The following is a 6,000-nucleotide window of genomic DNA, read 5'->3' as shown; positions in this document are numbered from 1 at the left end:
TTTGGGTCACAGTCTCAGTGCTCTGTCCACTGTCACAGACCTGGTTTTGATAAAAACTTCAGCTATGCAAAAAAAATTACAATTCGGCCTAACTTCAGCCTCAGTCTGAAAGGACAACTCTAACCATGTCAATGTGGTCATAACTTAATACAGCTTCAGGACATCACAAAAAATAGTACACGATATCTTTACACATATTTCAAAAACCCAAATTCTGCAAAGTAGAAGTGTGTTTACATAGTCCTGCTAAATTCTAATCAATTCATACCTCAAAGAATATAGTTTAATTATGAAATCAGAAAATTTTCCACAAAAACAGCTTGCAAAGCAGGGCATCAAATCACAAGTGCATAATGATAATACGGAAGTTAGCCATTTAACTGCAAGTATTAGTGTTTTATTTATGTGCCACATGCAAAGACTACATAGTACAAAAAAAATCTGTTTATGTGATTCATACAGCACAGCAGAAGAATCAGATATAGCACCATATTATATGCTGAAAAAGAATGCAAAGTAGAGATCCCCAAGTATTTATTCTAAGGGCTTTGTGTTTAGAGGATATGCCTTTTTTCACCTCCACATCTCTTGCAATAACTCAGTTCCCTTAAGTTTATCAGTGAAATCACGATTCAGTGAATCATCATAAATCTCTAGTAGCATTATCACACACATCCTGAACTTTGTGCTCTGCCTTTTTATAAAACTTCATCCTACATTCTCGTGCCTGCATGAGGTATCATTAGATCTCTGTTGTACTTTTTTGTCTCTACATAGAGTACTTATTTTGTCTGTATGACATAAAGATAATCTAAGTGGTTTGTTATCCACTACTTCATGCAAGGACTTTCTTGCTCATCTCATGGCAAGGCTTATATGTCCTTTATTTAATGTACTTCTGGTAATTACAACTTGGCAGTTATTCATAGAAATTCTGATAAAAAGTGCCCTGCAACCTCCACAGTTTAAATGTCTTTCCTTTTCCCATCCCTTGTTTGTCATTTTCTTGAGAAAGGAGGTCAGTCTTCAGCCATAAATAAACTTGTTCCAGTAAAAGTTGACTAAAGCACTGTTTAGAAAGGCTAAGCCCTACCTCCTTATGTATTCCTACAACAGGCCAAGTATACATCTGTTGCTGTATTGTATAAATAATTAAAGTTTAATCGTGCTTCAACTGGCAATTTGCCATGAAGATATAAAAATTATTTCTATCCACCTCTTCATTAGCTGTTCCCCAAAAACAAAGCACGGTATGAGAACACCTAATGACATAAATAAAGGTATTTGACTATTACCTTCAGAAAAGAAAAGCCTAGCAAAGTAATAGAAAGGTCTCAAAACGATTTTCAAAAAAAAGTGACCCAAAATTCTGAATGGAATCAATGGTAAGAAATGAAGCTATTTTGTATCCCTGCCTCACATGATACCCAAATCTCACTTTTGGTCATCTTACTGGCCCACATTTTTCTTCTTGGGGTGAGGTCCCATCCTTCCATTCATTATCCTTTGAGACAAGAGTCAGGTACCAGGAGTGGTACCTCTATCCATTATGGGATAGAGGTACCACTCCTGGTACCTGACTCTTGTCAGGTACCAGGAGTGGTACCTCTATCCATTATGGGATTCCATAAATGCATGCATACAGCAGGAACGTGTGTGCTACCACACATACAGCTTTCAGTTTGTGGCACTATGTGCCAAAGGGCTACAGCAGAAGTCAGGACACACCCCAGGGAATAACTGCAGCCCTTCTCCCGGTAGGGGGTAAGCTGCAATCACTACTCGATTCTCACCTCAGCATACCAGCTCCTTTCAGTGCCAAGGCTGCTAATTGAAACCCGGGTCATCCATTGCAAATGTCAGGGCTTTATCTTTCTTTCTTAATTAAGCAAGAAGTGAAAAATCTTTAAAAGTCAGAAAACTTACCTTATTATTGAATGTTCTTGTGGATGCCTACAAACATATAAATTATAACATCATACAACACAGCCAGTGTACAGTAGAAGGTATCTGGATAGATGCATATCATTCAAGTGACTTAAGTATTCAATAACACTTGTCAGAAATATGTGTTCATCAAACACAGGTTGTTACAGCTCAGTTTGCAATTGCTCTGAAGTATAACAACTTCAGACTTGATTATACTAAGTTTGGGGACCAGGAAGTAAATGGGGTTGCAGTGGATTTGTCTCTGGGTGGAAAAAAATAAACATGATAATACTTACACTTTTCTTGGTACTGACTCCGTCTTAAAGCACATATATTTGTTAGACTTCCATGAAAACATGGTAGAATACTAGAGGGTTGGAAATTGATGCTATGTTTTACGTATGCCCTGAATTATTCTAGGTTCGAAGAAAATCCTTGAGGTACAACACGTCTTGTAAATTCAGATGTCTCTTAATCAGAAATGAGACTGCTGCATGTTGCTGTAAGTTGTCATGTCATGCCTTTAGGCCGGTGACTCAGAATGGTAATTTATTGTACAGATGTATGTAAAGTAATTATCAAAATCTGGTTGGAAGATATCTCTAGAAGGCTTGCATAAAGTCTTACTATGATCATATTGTCTGATAATAAAGATGAAACATCTGCAAAACAAATGGCCCTATGAGCATTTCTACTACATAATTCATAGCTGCAACGTATTCTAAAATAATGTGCTGTAGGGGAGAAATGTAAATGAAGTGTTCTAAAAATAAAATTACATGGAAACGGGGGGGGGCTCAAACAGCAATGCAGGGTACTACATCACAATTCAAGCAATGAAACATAAGGATGTATGAGGACAAAAATGGGACTTGTTCTTTAAGTAAGGGAAAACGTTAAGGAAACAAAACGCAAAAGATAACGCAGGTCACCCATAGTTCAAGATATAGAAGACAAACATAAGATCTGGTTTCATGGTAGTGAAATTAAGTAAAGTAATCACAAAGGAAGAAAGAATACGGCTTTGTGGAAAAGTTACGTGGGAGTACAACTGTTTCTCGTGTTCTACAGTTTGTAGATGTTTAAAGTGTTACCTTAAAACATTACTGTTAAAAAGTCACTTGTTGACATCTTAGAATATCAGATCTTGTTTTGTTAGAGGTGTTGTACTGTGATGCAAAAGTCAAGTGACACAAAGAAGAGGAGAAAGGTGAGTTTAATGTTTTTTTTTTAAGAATGTTCCCTTTTATTTGAATTTGTGAAACTTCTGTGGTTAGCATCCATAGGGATTAGTTGTGTGAGGGTGAGCTTATGCATTTGGGGTGTAGGGGAGAGCACTCTCATGGTAAAAACACCTGGTTTCTAGAATTTTGCAGTGTTTAGTACAGTGATTTATGGTGATTACAGCTTTTCTTTAATTTAGTCATGATGTTCTGAGTCTTCAGAAAGGGACATGTGATGTTTCCTAGCAAATAAAAGTTGTGCATGTTAAGATAATGTAAACTAATGAGTAAATTAATCATCACAGTGCTGCAAAATATGATGCAAATATATTTTAAAGCATTATATCCAAGCTGACATTTTTATAAATATACTTTGTATAGATTGTATTTGATGAAGTATGCAACATTTTGAATTATAGGACTATGTACATGCAAAAGGCTTGCCTCTCAAATTTATTACATTGACTACATGAACAGAAATTGCACTTAAAAGTGTTAAAATATTAGTCTGTTTGGAACAAAACCTTGTCTGAAAGTATTAATTACTTTAGCCTTGACTCACTCATACTTTGAGATACATTCCCTCCCTTATCCTTCCGTTTTCTATCTTTAACAGTCATTGCAATATCTATTTATTGACATAGTCTGTATTAGTCTGATATCTAATCAACACATTTTTAACTAGGGGAGTGTATTCGGAGTTACATTGTGCATGTATACAAAGGGGAAATTAGGACCTGTTTACTGCCCTAAGTCCTTGCTCAGCCTACAAAATAAAACTCTAGAAAGAGAAGTACAGACTGACATCAAAGACTGTCTGAAGCAGTATGGTATACTCAGCACATATACTCAGCACATATATTCAGCACATATACTCAGCACACATTTAAATAACAAGACTCTTACTCTCTCTTGATAAAATGGGTAGGCATATAACTGCAGAAGTCATCTTTCTGAACTTTGCAAATGTATTTCATACATGCTCTAAAGATCGCTAAACAGAAAGATAATGTAACAACCATTAAATATCTGATCTGATGACATCGTGGATCAGATAGTTTGTGTTAAAGTAAAAAACAAATTATTTAGGCTTATCCCAGAACTGGTTTCTATTCATACTACTTATGATTAATAATATGTTGTGACACTGTAAAAGAACTCTAGTAGTTCATTATATCAGTGACACAGTGATACAGCCCTCTGCTGTAAATATACTTTAATTCATTCATACATTATTTTCCAATACCCATTATATGCTCTTCATGATTGCGAGGAAAATGGAGCACACAGTGACAGGCAGCATGAAACCAATCCTATACAGGATGCCCAGGCATAATAGGATGCTGGCATACTTACACTTGCCTCATCTATGGACATATCTGTGGATAATGTGCATAATAATCAATTATCCTATGGATAATTCATAGGATAGTCAATTAACTGATCATATCTTAGTGATGTAAGAGGATGCATGAGATTGCAGTGAAAATCTGTAGTACCTAGAGAGGGTATGCAGGCTCTACACAGAGGGTACCCCAACCAGAAACTAAATGAGACAAACAGGCACTGTAAGACAGCAGCGCTAAGCACTGCATTGCTGTGATCTTCATAAATGCTGACTGTACACAGAATTATGCTAACAGGAAACTCGATTCAGTGTAAGAAGGCTAGCATGAATTAAAGTGATGGGCATCATTTTTAAAAGTCAACATCTGCGACTCTGAACTGTCTTAGAGCTAGCAAGGACTGTGGTTTTCTCATGAGTATTATAAGGCTTTTCTTTACAAACCAAAGCATAATCTACTCTGATGAGACTTGTCAGATCATAAATGCAGCCATATTGAGGTCACTCTCCTGTTGTATTTTGGGAAACACTCATCACTGACATCTCACGTCATCATTGCCAGGGCAGCTACACTTCCTCTGCTGCTCTGTTACAGGCTTACAGCATCATTCTACAGTGCACTTTGTCCTATGAAGGGTTGCTTACCTGAAAACACAAAAAATAATACCTCAAAATCTAAAGCACTGGGAAAAGTAAGGGTTATGGCCCTGATAAAGCCATGCAGGGGCTTTCATTATGTACACCCTTACTTAATATAACCTACTGTGTGGTTGCAGCAATGTCTGGGTAGAATAAATACAATGCCTTTTTTGGATATGGAGGAATAGAGACTAGCATCATCTTTATTGCCATCACCTGACCTCTGAAAATGAAAATAACATACAATATATTTCCTACTGTGTGTATGTGTCTGTTTGTCTTTCCTATTCATCATTCATGTGTGCGTAATAACAGAAGAAAAAGGCTGGTAGTCATTGACAAAAGGCTAGCATTTTCACAAATGATTATTGCTTGCAGGCTTTTAACAAAAAAAAAAAAGAATCAGAAATCAAATGATTTCATAAAACAACATCTCTACAGGACATGTTGAGCCAGGGGAGGCTAAGGTGGTTCCAGTAGACATGGTAGACGAGGAGAGGTATTGATGGCCACTGCTGGTCAGCTGTGGAGAGGAGGAGTAATAAAAATATAGACAGTGAAATCTGAGCAGAAGGTCTACTATCCTTGATGTTTTATCATAAATAGTTGTGCATGTCAACATAAGGAAAATAAATCAATATGTAAATTAATTATCACAGTGCTGCAAAATATGATGCAAATAAATATTTTAAAGCATGGAATCCAAGCTGATATGTTTACAGATTCATTTTCTGTGAATTACAAAATCTATTGGCCACTTTAATTTGCTTTCTTTTACATTTTGCTAAAACACCATAAGGATAATAAATACAGTATACATATATTTATATATCAGAACAAAATAGTTTGCATTACCTATCGATA

This window comes from Protopterus annectens, chromosome 7.part0 (genome assembly GCF_019279795.1).
Source record: "Protopterus annectens isolate FY-2018-M chromosome 7.part0, PAN1.0, whole genome shotgun sequence".
Taxonomy (NCBI): Eukaryota; Metazoa; Chordata; order Ceratodontiformes; family Protopteridae; genus Protopterus; species Protopterus annectens.
The sequence above is the reverse complement of the archived record's forward strand: the minus strand, read 5'-3'. Positions refer to the sequence as shown.